This window comes from Phacochoerus africanus, chromosome 1 (assembly GCF_016906955.1).
Source record: "Phacochoerus africanus isolate WHEZ1 chromosome 1, ROS_Pafr_v1, whole genome shotgun sequence".
In the NCBI taxonomy this organism is placed as follows: domain Eukaryota; kingdom Metazoa; phylum Chordata; class Mammalia; order Artiodactyla; family Suidae; genus Phacochoerus; species Phacochoerus africanus.
This window is the reverse complement of record NC_062544.1, coordinates 287,675,199-287,692,480: the sequence shown is the minus strand read 5'-3', so window position 1 is coordinate 287,692,480 and position 17,282 is coordinate 287,675,199. Positions and strand designations below refer to the sequence as shown.

General features: G+C 59.8%; 1 protein-coding gene across 4 annotated transcripts in view; it reads right to left on the bottom strand.

The window, feature by feature from the left end:
• ADARB1 (adenosine deaminase RNA specific B1) overlaps window positions 1-12,217 on the bottom strand; it is a 108,979-nt gene extending 96,762 nt beyond the window's left edge. The window contains exon 1 of one of the 4 annotated variants that reach the window (XM_047798098.1): window positions 12,104-12,217. The gene's annotated coding sequence lies outside the window, so the exon portion shown is untranslated. Of the gene's footprint in view, window positions 1-12,093 lie in introns of all 4 variants that reach the window. The other 3 variants (XM_047798131.1, XM_047798096.1, XM_047798112.1) reach the window with 3 other exon arrangements.
• Between the last annotated feature and the right edge of the window lie 5,065 nt (window positions 12,218-17,282).

Genomic DNA, 17,282 nt, shown 5'->3' with positions numbered 1-17,282 from the left:
GGGGTGGGGGGAGGGGGGCAGAAGCATCTTTGCTCAGAAAATGTCCTTGGTTCTCTCAGGGGATTGGGTGAGGAGTGGGGACGCATGTGCAGGGCCACCTGTCCATGGTACAAATGTCGCACCCCGTGGTGCAGAGCAACACTGGGTTCCAACCCAGGGCCCGGGCTGCCTGTCACCCGCCACACACTCAGGCTTACACGTTCATCACACCGCCACCCTCCCCCCGGGAGAAACAGACGGTACTGGAGCAGCCCTCTCCGCCTGGAGTCCTACGGAGTCTACTCAAAGGATCATTTTCCAAAATCTGGCTAATTCCGCCCTGCCCCACGCGGCAGCTCTGTTACTGTTTCGTCCTACACGGAGCTGAGCTTCCGCTCCCACGCCACAGGCTGGGTCCCCCACATCCTGCCTGACGTGGATCCCTCTGTCCTGGGGTCTGTGGTTCCCAGAGCCGGGCTGTACTGGGATGTCTCCTCAGGGAAGCCCCGTGCCCACCCCTCCGGCCACCTGTGCCCTCCTTCCTGGCCCCGGCCCCACAGGCCCAGCCTCGCCTTCAGGCTTTGCCTGTCTCCCTTCCGCTGGAAGGTCGATGCGGGTCTCCCTGGGCGAAGGGCAGCACGCTCCCTTCCCGCATGTTCTGGAAATCACCTCACATGAGTCCATGAGTCCGACCCCCTCCACACAGCCCTGGGCACGGTGGTCACCCAGGCCTGATTGGCCAGCTGCTCTGGAAGGGACAGGGGGGTTGTCTGCGTGTGTCCTCAGGCTCAATTCCTAGAGGACTGCTGCATCAAAGCACCGAGCACGTGCCGTTCTGCAGGCGGAGCGTGGTTTTCAAGACGCCGGATAGTCCCTCCCTGCCTCCTCGGACGAGCGGGAGAAAAAGCCGTGTTCTGGGGAAGAGCCCACCAGACAGGGACCTGCCAGCACCACACCCGAGGCTGCCATCGTTAGGACGCCTGGCAGCCTGCGCTCCACGTGGCGTCCACGCTGTTGAACCTCTGCGCCTGTTGCTGAGACAGACCTGGAGAGCCAGCTGAGGGCTGTCCCAGCACCATGGTGTCACAGGCGCCCTTACCCCAGCCCCTCCAAGTCCCCGGCCACGCAGTGACATGCTCACGCTCGGAGCAGCCTACCCACAGAGGAAGGAGGGAACAACCCCGCCCCATGCCTCGTGAAGGGATAGAAAAGATGTGTCACCCCACGAGACGGACCACTGGTCAGCGACCAGGAGGGACAAACTGCTGGTCCACTGCGCTAGCCGGGCGACCCCCAAACCTGCTGTAGTGAAAGGAGCCACAGACACAAAAGACTGCACAGGGCACACTTCCACTTACACAAAATGCCCAGAAAAGTCAGGTTTACAAAAACAGAAAGCAGACTGGTGGTTGCCAACAGCTGGACGTGGGAACAGGCATTAGCCAGGAACAGAGAAGGGAGCATCTGGGTGACGGAAACGTTTTAAAAGTGGACTGTGGTAAGAGCTGCACAACACAGAGATCACGAAAATCGCCACGTGTCCACTTACCAAGGGTGACTCTGGTGGTAGCTTTTAAAACGGGAGAAAACCAAGCTTCCTGGCGCTGCCCTGCCTGCCTTTCCCCACCGCCCCACCCTCCCGGGCACTGGGAGGTGGGCACTCAGTCACAGGCTGACCACACGTGTGTGCAAACACCAGGGAACCCCTGGGTGGGGCCCTGCCCGGGGCAGCACACTGACCGCAGCCGGGGCCACGGGCACAGGGCACAGACTGCCCCTCCCAGCCTCGCACCCAGCAAGCTCGGCCCCACATGTCCAGTTTCCCTTTCTCAGGCTGCAGCGTGGCTTGAAGCCCTGGGCAACCAAAAGGAAAACTCTCCCTCTCCTACAGCAAGGGCTCCATCAGCAAGAAAGGCTGAGACGCATCAAGTGTCCTCCTTCCCACCGGTGATGTCGCCTTTGCCCAGAGCGGAGTCTGAAACGACCACACAGGTCCCACTCGTTCACGTGCAGGTGGGGGAGCCCACCTGCAGCACGAACCCACAAAAGACAAAGAGGGGAAAGCCCGAGAGGACTCAGAAGATGCATTTTTGACCCTGATCTGCATTTGGCTGACACAGCTCCGCGAGGACCACAAGCCAGAAGGCCTGACAGAGAGGCGGTCAGCTTACACCTCCCAAAGCCACTGACTCTTGATGGAAACAGGTTTTTTTTTCCTTTCCCCATGAGGTTTCACTGATGGTCAAATAAATCTGAGCTGAGCTCTGAGACCCCAAATTCTCGCAGCTCTGAGCTCCTGCAATTCACTGCTGTGACCCCACATCTGCCCGGGTCAGGTCTCAGCCTCGGCTCCCACGCCAGCTATGACCTGCACTGAGCCAGGCTCCACTGTTCACTGCTTGTCCAGCTACTTCTCCCGAAGATGCTTTCATTTACGAAATCATCACACGAGGGTCCTTAAACACTGAGATAGCTCCTTAACGAAAACAAAGTTGAACTGCATTGAGAAAGGAAAGGGGCCCCTCTAAAGCATCTCCCAGAAGGCCGCTAAGGTGACGGGGCCCTCGGAGCGCCCCGAGGCAGACGCCCCTGTGTACAAATGGCAATCTCTCGTGCCGGCCACTCAGGGTGGATTCCTACCCTGGAAAGGCATCAAATCCAGAACGATCCAGACTGACAAACAGGCATGTGAGGACGTCGCTTCACTCAGCCCGGGAGGCGGGCAGACACAGCAGCAGAGCGCCTGCGGCTCTGGAGCGACCCGCCGGAGCCTGCCCTCCAGTGTCTGCGTGAACGCTGACGGCCAGCTCCCCCCACGCAGCGCTCCACGCTGGCAACCGGGGCCACGCAGCTGCCGCTCCCCTCCCCCTCAGACGCCCCCCCCCCCCACCCCCAGGAGCCCCTCCTAAGGCAGGAGCCTTTACTCCAAGAATAAAAAGTAACTTCTACACTCAGCCTGCAACCTGACCAATGTTTCCAGAGCCGCAGTGTTACCAGAGCGGCTAATTATTACCTCCTGCTGAGTTATCCTTAGTCATCTTGATAAGCTCCAAACCTACACACCTGGAAAATCAGTCCTTACCCAATGTAATTCAACAAACGCCGTCTAGTCCCGGAAGACTAAGGAAACGGAGAAGGGGCTCACCCAGACCCCGAATCAGAACCCCTCCCGCCACCCCCGATCCTGCCTCCTGCCCTGCCTTCCTCATCTCTTTCGGGAAAAGGGACAGGACACCTGTGCCAAGTCAAGCCTCCCACGGACCCAAAGCAGCCGCGGCGACGGGACTGCGCGGAGGTCCCAGGACAAGTCTTTGCTGACAACGACTGAAGCACCCTGCAGCACTTACACTTGTTATTTCACTCCTCGACCAAGAGCCTTGTAGACAAGAGCAAACCTGCGGCATCCCCAGCCCAGCCACCGCCTTGGCATTCGAGGAGCCCCTCGCACAGAGACACAGCCAACCGTGAGAGGCGGGGCTGCGATTAAGTGCCCAGGTTGCAAACCCCAGGAAATTCGTCTGTTTGCTCCCTTACCAAACAGCTCACAGGCTACGTTCCTTCCAGTTTTTAAATCCTCTGAGCCTCCTTTTTTCTTTTTTTTTTTTTTTTGGCTGCTTTTCTGAAACCTCCCAGCATTATTCAAAGTGTTCTCGCGGCTGTCACGACGCAGTTGTGCCTACTGCCTCTCCGTGACGGACGCCGTTGTGATGCAGGACAGGTCACGGTGCCTACGTGTCGCCTAAAAGGGGTTAACAGAACAGCGCTATTTCAAGTTGAGGACTCCCTGTTTTCTTTCAACAGATTAATTTTGTATATTGCACTTTATGGTTTTAGAACAATTGTGAATGTTTTGTAAATGTTTCTGTTCTACAAAGAAAAGCACAGAAATCTGGAGATAACACAGACATATGGGGCATGAATATATGCCTGGTTCACCAAGAAGAACAGGGGCGGGGAGCGGGTACCTAGGAAGAAGCACACATCGTTGGAGGCAAGCGGCCTCGACGGGCATCTCCTACCTACAGGAAAAGTCAGGAAATGTATTCATTCACCGATCAGTGTCTCCTGCCTGCCGGGTATTGTTTTGGCCCTGAAGGTAAAGACAGAACGAGACCGCTGCCTGCGTGAAGCTGCCCCTCCGCCGGGCGGGCTGACAAAAGGAAGAAGAGGTGGGTACAGGGGTAAACTGTACAGAAGGGCTGGCAGGGCACATGTGGGTGAGCAGGTGGAGGGGGGAGCCCCCCAGACAGCAGGGAGCAAGGCCAGGCTGGAGGCGTAACCGGCGGGGACAGGGATGGCAGGAGAGGAGGCCTCCGAGATGGGTGAGTTACAGGTAAGGCTTGGATCTGGCTGCTGTGGGCAAGGCGGGGAGTCTGGGAGACGCTGCTCAGGTAAGCCAGGTAAGACGGGATGCAGGTGCTCCCCCCAGTGGAGGCCTCCGAAGAAGATTATCACCGGGCGTGACGGAGGCTAGACTGGCTCCCCCGGGACTGACACACGCTACGAGCATCGTCAGCAGACTGGGCTCCAGCTTTCCCGGGAAGCTACTGCGCTCTCCTAACGGCTCCTGAGCTGAAAACTGGGGCAGCGAAGCCTCTCCTCAGGCCCGTGTGGAAGGGCAGTTCTGCCCAAGAGAAGCGCCAACACACGTGTGCCTGTGCTTTTCAACACGTTCCGCGTCTTACGGATCACACTCGTGTGTGTGTGTGTGTGTGTGTGTGTGTGTGTACGAAAGGGAACGCGCCCCACGCCACGCCCCGGGGGAGATGTGATGCCAGGTTCAAACCGAACCCAACGTAAAAGGGTGCCGTCCGTGACCTCAGATCCCTGCGGTAGGGCACAGGCTTAGCTCCCAGCTCCCAGAGCCCTTCTGAACCCTCCCGCTCCCCGCCCGCCTCCGAGACGCCGCCACTGCGGGAAGTAACGTCATGTCCCTTCCATCAAAGGACATCGTGGTGACTCCGTTTTGCTCTGGTTTCGGCTGAAAGGCCGTCCTGCGACCCCCTCCCCTTTCCCTCTTCTCCCAGGAGCGATGCGTTTCAAATGAGCCGACCGGGAAGACGGCGCGCCCTGACCTGACCGTGGGAAGGGGACGGGTCCACCACCTGGTGAGGGACCAAGAGGGAGGGCCTTTTCTTCTTGGCGCGCGTTTTGGGGCACCCGCGCCCTTCTGCAGACGCCAAGAGCCTTGTCAGGTCTCCCCGTGTTCACGTGTCTCATTTTCTGACACTGACCATCCGAGCCATGTCCCCAACACCACCAAACCCGCCAACTCCACCTGCCCCCTGCCTTGCCCCCCAGCGCCGCTCAGCTCTGTCTCGTCCCTGGGCTGCAGACCCTGCCCAGGCCCAGGAGGGCCTGCTCAGCAGGCACCCTCACCATCCCCTGGGCCCCCCACTAACGCCCTGGCGAAGGCCGCTGGGCCCCTCAGCCACTCCCATGAGCAGGGCTCCGGCGGGCCGTGCCTTCCCTGCAGTGTCACTGTCCCACTCCCGACCCGAAGCGCTCGCTCTGCTGCAGGCCTCAGCGCAGCACTGGCTCAGGGCACCTTCCCAGAAGCCCACACCTCCACACCGGCCACGTGGCCCTGGGCCCCAGGGCGCCCTCCAGTCTGCGCGCAAGGGAACGCAGCCCACAGAGGCAGAGACCTCGCCTTCTCCTTCGTCCTCCCGAGCAGGCCCTCAGCAAAGTCTGGGCAGGGAGGGCGGGAACCCAGAGCGAGGAGCCAGCCCCCACGGCCCACACCTGGAGGGATGGGGCCAGGGGCCCGCGGGGCCTCTTAACCTTTCATCCTATTGACCCAACCGCTGAGAAGGTCGATTTTCAAATTCCCAACCTAAGAAAAATCAAATAACCACAAGCAAACCGACATGCAAGGAAGACTCCTGACCACTTTAACAGGCAACTTTCAGCGGCTGCTGCTGCCCCAGAGGCAATTAAACCACAGGGGCCCAAAGCAACGCCACCGGCCTCCCAGGAGCTGGGCTGGCCGTCCTGGATGCAAAACTGACCTCCCCCTCGAGAGCTTTAAGACAGACACAGCACAGGTCAGAAGCCAACCTGGTCAGTCCTCTGAGAGCTACGGAAGTTGCCGAGTAAAGGCACCCACTTCTAGTTAAGCTGATAATACTTCTAGAGACAAGTGAATTTTTAAGAAGAAACGCCATTTCCGCATTATCTTTCTGTAAGGGCGCCTCAAGGCATATTTGGCACCATAAGCTGATGAGAAACTAGACCAGGGTCCTACAAAACAATTCCCAATTCAGACCCTCTTGTCAAAGGGACAGCATGTCTTAGAGTATCTTTATCTCCTTTGCTTTTTTAGGGCCGCACCTGCGGCACATGGAAGCTCCCAGGCTAGGGGTCGAGCCAGAGCTGCAGCTGCCAGCCGACACCACAGCCACAGCAACACGAGATCCAAGCCACATCTGCGACCTACACCACAGCTCACAGCAATGCTGGATCCTTAACCCACTGAGCAAGACCAGGGATCGAACCCGCATCCCCGTGGATCCTAGTCAGGCTCGTTACTGCTGAGCCACAACGGGAACTCCCACAGAGATATCTTCTAAGCACGTCCGGGCCTGTGCGCAGAAGTCCTGCCTGGCTCCGGGAGCTGAATGGCACCTGCTGCCCTGGCCTTGCCCTCAAGCCTTCTCAAGGACGGCCCAGCAGCCCCCTCCCAAGGCCTCAGAACTCTGTCCTGTGCTGGACCAGCCCAGAACACACTACTGTCGCTCACCTTAAAAAACAGATTCCCTGAGCCCACAATCCTCCAGCTGCTGCCCCCGACCTGTCCCCCCAGAGAGTCCTCTCCGCCTCCTCACTCACACCCTGCCCTCCCCAGCCCGCGGCCGGCCACCACCACCTGTCACGTCCAAGAGCTCCCTCTGCCCCGGATTCCAGGCCACGAGGCCCCCCCACCGTCCACACCCTTCCCTCCTCTGTGTCGATACCATGCCCAGACTATGGTTTCAAACACCAGCAATAAGCAAGTGAGCCCCACATTCACATATTCGGCCCCAAAAGCTCTTCCGGAGCCCGACCTTGAATTTCCACTCAGAGCCAAAGGCCTCTGCGCTGAAGACTAACCACAGTTAACGACGCACAGCGTCTGGGGTGTGTCAGAGAAGCACTGCTTAGACGCCTCGCGTGCGCCCGGCCTCGCCCCGCGGCCCCTGGAAGACAACGTGCGGCTCTTGTGCTGGTTCAGGCCGAGAGCAGGAAGCAGGGGGGGCAGGCGCGCTGCATCTCACGCCGCTCCACCTGCGCGCACCGCTCCGAGGGCCCCAGGCTGCCCTCCGCCCGGACCCCGGCCCCTCCCAGGCCCCCAGCTCAGGCCAACAACCTGGGGTCCTCCCAGGATGTCCCAGCTCACAGTCTACAGAGGCCCCAACCGGCCTGCCTGCCAAACACGCCTCAGTTCCGCGGTTCTGAGACTGCGTTTCCCGTGTCGTCAGGACTCTGGATTCGGGTGGAGGCGCGTGTCACCGGCCTCAGTGGTTCCTGCTGGAGGATGACTGACGGGGCAACGCGACCGTGCCCAGGTCAGGCGCGTCACTTAGGGCCTCTCCTCCACACCTGCCGGTGAGACCAAGAAAGCGTCCCAACCTGCAGATGGTGTGTCCTCCGCGGCGTGGACACACCCCGGGCAGCGGCGGTGCGGTCACGAGAAATGCCGGCTCAGCAAGTCAGTGACGACACGGTGGCCCAAGCCATGGGGCGGACTAGGAGGAACCGAACTGGAAGGATGAAGAAATTCTGTAGTGACTCTATAGAGCACAAAAGCGGCATGATTTTACAGTCTGTGCTTAAAGTCTAAGCTCTTCCAGTGAGTGTAGGGATGTCAAATTGGCAGCATGTCCCTGTTAGCAGGACCAGAAAATAATGCTGCCACGTACAAGTGAAGCCAGGCCTGATCTCACCACCTCTGCCCTATGGCAGGCCCCAGAATGCCACTGTGGGCCCGTCCTGCCCACGGCAGGGGACAGAGAGAGTCCCTGGCACTCCGTCTCCCCACTGTGGCCTCTGTGCACCTGCTTTTCCCCGCAGGTAGTCCGCACGGCTAATGACGACGCTGGCCCCACAGACTATCACGCGAATTTAATCAATACAGGTGAAGTGCCTACACAGCCTGGCACATCACGCGCTCCCAATAAGCACGGGCTGCATAAAGCCAGACAGTCTTTTCAAAGATGCACCATTTCACGTCAGTCTGTTGTTCAAAACTCTGCAAAGTCAACTAGGCTTTACAACTGGTCAACGAGGCAGGCAGGCCTCGTGCGGCGGCGAGGGCCACCCTAACTTCCTACCCCAGCCTGATGCTCCCATAGCTGCAGCCCCCACCCCAGTCCCACTTCCGGCCCCCCTCCCTCCCTCCCTCCCTCCAGGCCACACTGCGCTCCTGGCTACTATCAGCACGGGACAGGAAGCTAGGCAGCCAGCCCCTGCCCCTCCTCCTCCCGCTGGCCCAGACTTCCCGACCTACTGGAAGTCCTCCTGCACACGGGACTCTAGCTGGGGTCCTGCACGCTCATCTCCCCGTGATGTAAGCCCCACGAGGGCAGGGACTGGCCTGGCTGGGTTCAGCACCTAGAACAGTACCTGGCATGCAGTAAATACCTGCCGGGTGACCCTAGGAGCGAAACTAACCTGCCCTGGATGCCAGCAGAGTTCCACTGCACGTCCAGCAAAAACACCAGCCCTCCCAGGCCCTCTCTGCCTGTCTTCATTTTAAATCCACCGCAAACAGAAAACCCAGCTCTCTTTTTGGCACCTCCTAGAACACACACACGCGTACAGAAGAGCAGCAGGCCGAACGGATCAGACCACCAAAAAAGCGTGCTAACTGGGTCCGAGCAGTCTGGGACAACAGCTGTCAAGCCAGGCAGCACGGCCACGCCAGCGCCTCTTGGGGCCATGACACGCTCCCAGCCACAGAGCAAACGAGACGCAACCTGGGGAAGCAACCACACTCTAGGAAGGAGGAAATCTTATTGACTTCAATGCGCGGTTCTTTTTTTCTTTTCTTTTCTTTTACTTATTTATTTTTGTCTTTTTGCCTCTTCTAGGGCCGCTCCCACGGCATATGGAGGCTCCCAGGCTAGGGGTCTAGTCGGAGCTGTAGCCACCAGCCTATACCACAACCACAGCAATGCCAGATCTGAGCCGCATCTGTAACCTACACCACAGCTCCCGGCAACGCCGGATCCTTCACCCACTGAGCAAGGGCAGGGACCGAACCCGCAACCTCATGGTTCCTCGTCGGATTCGTTAACCACTGCGCCACGACGGGAACTCCCAACACGCGGTTTTTAAATGGAATTCTTGCCATTGGCTTTTTCTACTTTACACATTATGAACACGCTTTTTAAAGGATTTTTTTTTTTAAGAGCAGCATTTTCTATCACACCAAGTTGTGTATCTGGAAATCTATGTTTGAGAAAATGGACACCAAAAACCGTCAAGTTTTCCGATGAAACTGGGCCTTTCTCAGCTTTTCAGTTTCATGTTGAGATTGACAGTTTTTCTTAAACAAGTTTTTTATAGGCTGGTATAAGTCTTATAAATGTGTGAGTTCACCTCGGAACCTCCAAAGTGTGCTTTCTATCTCCCGCCTATTTAAATAAATTCCTTGGTCCTAAGTACTTACACAGCCCATCGCGGCATTCAAGGGAGTAAAACCTAGCTCTTAAATAAACGTGACAGCTAAGGAATTTTGACAGTTAGTAAAAAATGGTAAGTTCTGCTCGCATTCGTGTATTGAAAAATTCACTGCAGCACTGTTTCTTATAGTGAACATTAAAAACTATGTTAAAACGTCTGTAGAACTGTGTGTGTATTTTGATTATTGCTGGGACAGCATATTGTCAACTGGCCACAGCAGCTGGAGGGAACCCAGTGGCTAGAAATGCAGTGCAACAAAGCTTTCTTGTGTTTTTGCACCTTTTATAGTGTCGCAAGCTTATACTTTCAAATTTATAGATAATATTTTCAGTGGTATATCTTGTTGAATTTTATAACTGAAAGTGTAAATTTTATCTTCAAAGTGTAATGCTATGAGCCTTGGAACTTTCCTGAACGCTGCCTGTTTCGTTCAGCACTGTAGCCCAGGAGCCTCCACAAGGAGGGCCCAGCACAGCACCGATGGCCAAGTGTGTGCCAAAGCAGGTCGCCGGCTCGATTCGTTTGCCAGTCACACATCAGCTGAAAGGACACTCCTGGTCCAGTCCAGGAGCAGCTGAAGTGCTGCCACGCGCGTAAATTCAGAGGAGCGAATGAGCCCAGGAGCCAAGAAGCATTTTGCGGAACCCGTGCGCCCCTCCTCACCTCCAGCACCCACATCGGGAGCACGATGCTTCTCGAAACACATGTGTCATTGAGTTCTCAGGGCCGGACCAGTTTTCTTTTCACCGCTGCCCCCTGCAGAAAGGCCTCTTTTTTTTCCCTCCCCACTACAGCTTCAGGTTTTGTGGAAGACGTAGCTGAATACACTCAGTCTCAGGACCCTTCAGACCCCACAACAGGACACTAGTCAGAGGCAGCGGGGGTGCCATCCGGCTCAGCAGGTCTCATCCAGAATTCATGAGCCCCACTGTGGGTGTCCCTGCAGTGGGGACCCTGTCCCTGAAGAGGCCCTGCAGGGAGGGCAGTGCATCTCACGCCCAGGGGAAGGCTTCCGGCCACCCTTTGCCACGTCCTCCTCCCTCTGCCCTCCGGAAAACCCTCAGCAAGAAGAAGGCAGAGGAATCTCTGCCTCCAAGAAAAGATGGTAATCAGAAGTCACTTCCCAGGAACCGCTCTTAACACAACCCCGTGTTTTGGAAAATGCAGCTCTAGGTGGCATCTTTCAAAGGAATAAAACATATGGTAAATTTAAGAGAGAAGAAAGAGAACCGAATAAATACTTCTGTTCTCAAAACTTACTGATCAATCACCTGCATGAAGGCACCAAGAGTCAAGGAGCAAGTCTGACGCCAACCCACCTTCCCTCTGCTCTGAGAGCTGCTGACCGCTAACCGCTATGGCTTCTGTAATGGGGGGCTGGCGGGGGCGCTTATCAGGAGTAACAACCCAAACCTGCTGGCCAAAAATAGTAACTGCGAACCCAACACCGCACCCGCGCGACTCGGCATGCAAATCGGAATGGGCCACACTTGAGGTTCTCGAGCCCGTAAATTGGGACTCCGACCCGGTTAAGCGTCCACGGCCCGCTCTGACACCTCCTCAGACCCAGTCACAACCGGTAATTTTCCTACTGCAGACCCGAGCACCTCAGAAGGCCCCTCGAGCCCCCAGGCGCCCCAGACTGTTCCGAATCGCTCCAGACGCTGGGTACCCGCGGGAACTTCCCCGCCCCTGGACGCCGGCGGCTCAGAGCATCCCACGCTGACACCGCGCCCTCGGGAGAGGACGCGGGGCCGTCCGCGGCCAGCCTCGGGTCTGCGCAGCGTGGAGCATCCCGCGCGGACACCGTGCCCTCCCGAAGGGTACGCGGAGGCCGTCCCGGGTGCAGCCTTGTCCGGGGCGCAGCGCATGTGGAGCAGAAGCGCCACTCCTGAGCAGGGGACAGGTCTGTTCCCCGCGCAGGCTCTCCTCCTGGGGGCGCAGCCTCATCCTGGGGCGCAGTGTCCCCTTCCTCCCCGGGCTCGCTGCACTCGCCCCAGGGCGCAGCTACACACGAGGGACGCAGCCGCCCTCCATCCCGGGCGCAATGCCCCCTCCACCCCCGGGCGCAGTCCCCCCTCCACCCCCGGGCGCAATGCCCCCTCCATCCCCGGGCGCAGCCTGCCTCTCCCCGGCGCAGAGAATCCCGCGCAGATGCTGCGCCCCGGGGAGGAGACGGGGGGCCGTCCCGGGCGCAGCCTCCCCTCCCCCGGCGGCCCGCAGCCGCTCCGGACAGCGCCTCCGGACACCGCTCCGCGGGGCACGGGTCCCGCTCGAGCCGCACGCCCGGCGCGGCCTCACCACCTGCCCGGCGGCGCTTACATAAACGCGGCCGCGGCGGTGCCCGGCGGCGCTGCCAGGCGGCGGGGTCCGGCCGCGCGGTCCCGCCCGGCGGTCCGAGCCCGGCCGCCCCCGCCGCCCCCGCCGCCCCGCCTCACCTCGCCTCACCTCGCCTCACCTCGCCTCACCGCGGGCCGCTGGGGTCCGCGCCGCGCCGGGGCTCCGACCGCCAGTCCGCGGCGCTCCGCTCGGCCGCCCCGGGCTGCGGCGCGCTGGCCGTGGCCTGGCGCGGCCCCGAGCGCGCCCCCGAGCGCGGCCGGACCGGCCGCCGCCTCAGCCGCGCCTCAGCCTCCGCCCTCCGCCCTCGGCGTGGCTCCGCCCTCCCCGCCACCCCCGCCGCCGGCCGCGCGCACGCCGGGGAGGGGAGGGGGAGACGCCGCCACGCAGCTCGGGCGCGCGCGCGCACGCCTCCTCCAGCCCGGCCGGAGGTCCGCGGGGGGCCCGCCGCCCGGCCCGGGAGCGGCTGGGGAGGGGGAGCCCGGCAGGTGCAGGGAGCCAGGAGACCCCGGCGCACGCACACCCGCCGGCGGCCTGCAGCGCGGGGCCCGGGCGAGGTGAGCGGGGTCCGCAGAGTCTCCGCGCTGGAGGGCGCACGGTGATGGGATGTGAAGGCGCATCCGGCCTGTGCGGGGCCGGCGCGCGTTGGGAGCAGAAAAGGGGGTCCCGGCTCCCAGACCGCGAGGAGAGCTCCTCGGTGGTATCGGAAGCAAGTCCAGATTACCAGTTTACCTGGTGGCTGGGTTGATTGGTTTGCTGGTGCAGGCATTTCCAAGCTGGCTTCCAACCGTGCAGGAAGCTTACTTCTCTGTCTATATGTACTGCTTCTGCTACGGTTGTACCGAGAATGTTTACACACGGTCATAAGCGTTTGTGGAAATGCAGCATTTCGGAGACCCGGATAAGCATCTCAAGGCAGCAGTTCTACTCAGAACGGAACGTAGTTTGCTAGGGAAAACTAGCTATTGAACGAGGTGCCCAGAGCAGCTGGGCCTTGGGGGCCTCAGGGGCGCAGAGAGCTGTGGCAGACAAGCCTGAGGCTCTCAACCCAAGATCGAGAGTGGGCTGGTGCCCAGGGAGGCTGCCTCCAAGGTCAAGTGCAACTGCTGTCCTTCTCAGCTGTGGGGCCTGAGGCCTCTCTCCCGACCTCTGCCTGTTTGCTCCTGCCTAAGACAGGGGAGAAAAGTCAGATGGGGACAAGAGACCCCAGGCTCCATAATTGTTAGCTGCTGTCTGCTCGGGGGACAGAATCCAGCGCCCCTGAGGGCAGTGGCCTGGAGCCTAAATTCAGCACAGGGCAAGAGCTGCCGGGGGCCAGCCGTCTGCCTCAGGCTGCTCTCTGATGGGAAGAAAAACCTGCCTTAAGGGCCACCCCGCCAAACAGCAAGCCCAGGCCCTCCCTGAGGGCTGAGTGCCAGGCACAGGGTCCAAAGGGGTGCCTGTGGACAACTGGAAGGAACAAGACTCCTGGAGTGCCCTCTAGGAGTTCATCCTGGGTAAACCGAAAGCACAGGAGGATTTTTTTTTTTTGCTTTTTTTTAGGGCCACACCCACAGCATATGGAAGTTCCCAGGCTAGGGGTTGAATTGGAGCTACAGCAGCCAGCCTGCGCCACAGCCACAGCAACACTGGCTCCTTCACCCACTGGATCCTTAACCTACTGAGCGAGGCCAGGGACGGAACCTGCGTCCTCATGGATGCTAGTTAGTTTCATTTCCGCTGAGCCCCGACAGGAACTCCCAGGACTTTATTTCTGTGCAACAAGCCACCCCAAAACTGGCTTAAAGGAATCATTTAGTTACCATGATCCTGAGGGCAGCCGCTGAGACGGTTCGTCTCTGCTCCCTGAGGTGGACCCACAGGGACCACTCCCTGGGCCTCTGGCCGGGGCTGCTGCTTGTGCTGGCCTGGCTGGCTCAGCAGCCAGAGGGAAAGAATAGCTCGCTGCACAGGGCTTGTCCCGCCTCCGCAGGGTTTGCTGAGCTCCTTTTGGCTGGAGGAGGCAAAGGGCCCCGTGGGACAGGGACTGACCTTGAGGATTGGGCCCCGCAGGGAGCCCCGTGCCCGCCCTCCAGTCCGCGTGAATCTCAGCAGCAGCGGAGGGAGCCGTGCCGCTGAGACCATGGCCTTGACGCTGCTCCCGCTGCCTGGCCAGCCTCTTGGCTGCTCTGAGCCGGCCAGGAGCCACGGTCGCCCCGGCTCTTGTGCTGCACCTCCTGGGATGCCGTCATCGCCCTATCGCGGTGTCCTCCCTGGGCCGGAGGACGCACACAGAAGGTGCCTCTTCGTGCTGAGGAGGAGGAGGCAGCTTTCGGGCCCCCAGGGCCTAGACAGGGAAGAGCCCTTGGAGGCCCCTGAGAGGTCAAGTTCCTTGGCCTGGGATCTTGCAGTCTCCCGAGAAAAGCCATCCTCCCCACTCACCGTCCCCGTGGGACACGTGGGGGCCCAGGATGGGCCTGGGTCTCTACAGAGGCGCTGGCAGCTGTGACCGCACAGCCAGCTACTTCCTGGCCTTCAGTGGGAAGAGCAGCGTCCAGGCCTGAGCCCCTGCCCACCCCCCAGGCCCCTGTTCTGTTGTTTATCTCACGCGTGCAAGTCGTGGCGATGAAATGGCACTTTGGAGTCCAGGGCAATGAAGACAATCTCAATCAGACACTCGCCAGTCGGGAGCCAGCTGGTCCTTCGCCACCGCGGGAAGGGGGATAGGCCCTGTGCAGGCGTGTGAGACCCCACGTGCTGGGAGCCCTGTGCTGGCGACAGCCAATCCGCCAGCTGGACCAGACAGCGTGGCCATGGCTCCATGACCTGGGAGCAGAATTAGAAATGACTCTAGCCCTGCAAATGCCTCCAGGACAGAAGGGTGCACAAGACTTTGAATGGGGAGTTCCCCTTGTGGCTCAGCAGGTTAAGAACCTGACTAGTCTCCATGAGGATGCGGGTTCCATCCCTGGCCCCGCTCAGCGGGTTAAGGATCTGGCATTGCCACCAGCTGTGGTGTAAGTCGCAGATGGGTCTCAGATCCAAGGTCACAGTGACTGTGGTGTAGGCTGGCAGCTGCAGCTCCCATTGGACCCCTAGCATGCCACAGTTTCAGCCATTAAAAAAATAAAAGTCCTCGAATGATCTGAGGACAAAACCCAGATCATTCAAGACTCAGGAGAGGCGAGCTCAGCCTGTGGCCCAGGGAACTGCGAGAAGGAGGTGCAGGCGGCCAGCCCGCCACCGGTGTGTGTGTTTCCAGCCTGGCTCTCAGGAAGCCTTCCCACGGAAGGGCACGTTCACGGCTTACAGGAGTGGGAACCACCAGCCCAGCAGAGGGGGCAGCCGGAGAGGCAGCGGTCATGGCCTCGGCCTCCCGGCCCTCCGCTTTAAGCCTGGGGGCCGCCTCTCCCACCCACCCGTGGACCCTTCCTGGCCTCTGCCTGCCAAGCACATGCCAGCGTGTCTGCTTTGCTCCCAGGGCCACAGCCATGGTCTCCTCAGGCCCAGGAGGGCAGATCTAGAGGGGATTTCAACCATGCAATGCCAAGAACTGCCTTTCCTTGCTCTTCTGAAGCCCCTTTCGCTGTAGCCCCCTATGTGCAACAAAAACGTGTCTAGGAGTTCCCGTCGTGGCGCAGTGGTTAACGAATCCGACTAGGAACCATGAGGTTGCGGGTTCGGTCCCTGGCCTTGCTCAGTGGGTGAACGATCCGGCATTGCCCTGAGCTGTGGGGTAGGTCGCAGACGCAGCTTGGATCCCACGTTGCTGTGGCTCTGGCGTAGGCCGGTGGCTACAGCTCCGATTCGACCCCTAGCCTAGGAACCTCCATATGCCCTGGAAGCAGCTCTAGAAAAGGCAAGAGACAAAAAAAAATGGGTATTGCCTTGTTTGGTTCAGTTGTGCCCAATCAGTCAGAGAAAGGCCACTCACTGGTACGTTTAGGTTCGAGCCTCAAAGTAGTTTATTGATTTCGCGGTTTCTACAAGAGGAAGCTCGGACGCCGAGGAGGGATCACCAACACACCGCGATTCGTGGATCTGAACCCCGCTTTGCCTGTGTTTTCAAAGCGCGTGACGGGAGCGATACCGGCCGGACGCCACCAACCCTTCGGTCACCCTTCCTGGGGGCGGACGCCTTGCTCAGAGTCTGCTGGGCTCGTTGGGGTCCCCGGCCCCCACGGAGAATCCCTCTGGTCGCCACCGGGCCCGGAGCAGCCGTGGGGGTCCCCCAGCACACACACACCTCCCGGCCGCTGCCCGGAGGAGGACTGCGGACTCAGGGGCCGGTCCTGAGGCTCCCTCTGCTCCTCGACCTGACAGGTTGAAGCCCAGAGGCGGTCAGCCCAGTCTGCCGTGTACTCCTGTCCGGGACGCCAGCCTGAAATGAGCCTCACGGGGTGTAGGCAGAGCCAGGGCTCCCCCAAATCTGATGGTTTCCGGTGCCTCAGGCAGTGTGTCCTGTGCCCAGGCGAGCCCGTGTAACTGGTAGGGGACTTGTATTCAGGCATAGAGAGAACCACACGTCCAATACGGAAGGGGTACATGCTCATGAGAAGTGGGGAACACCCGAGCAGGCGTGAGCAGAGGAGCAAGGGAATGCCTGAAATGCGTGGAAGGACCTCACCCGTGACACGGAAACGCAGACTCGAGTCAAAATAACACTAGGCTACAGCCACCATACCGGCAAAGATGAAAGCTGGCAGTAGAGAGCAAGCGATGGAGAGGGCGTGGGCCCCAGAATTCTGGATCACGGCCAGCGGGACAATAATTTGCGACCCCTTTGGAAAGCGTGTCCCCTTGGGAAATGCCTCGTATTACAAAACTGTTTGTATTCCGGAATAATTGTGTTTAGTAGGACGAAGCCTCCCACGTGTGGCCCAGAGGCAGACAGCAGACGTGCGCCCTGGCCGTGCTCACGGATCCCGCCGTCCGTTCCCTGGGGAGCACGAGGCGCCTGGGGCTCCCCCGACGCCTGGGGCTCCCCCACATGCTGTCCGCACATGGGGGACGTGACCGAGAGGCTGTTCAACGATTCGGCCACTGCCACACCCAGCGTGGGTGAACCTTGGGAATTAAACGTTGGCTGAGAAGCCTGCCATGTGACTGAGCCTGAAAACGGGGGGCTGAGGCGCGTGTAGCTGTGCAATGCTGTGTGTGAGCGTATGTAGCACTGCGTACACACATGTAAGGGTTACATGTGCACACGATGCATTTACTAGTGAGGGGGTGGAGGCTGCCTCCAGCGCAGCGATGGGGGCAGGTTAGGGGAGAGCCTGTGGAGGGAGGCTCCTGGGAACCGTCCCGTGCGCGTGTTATGT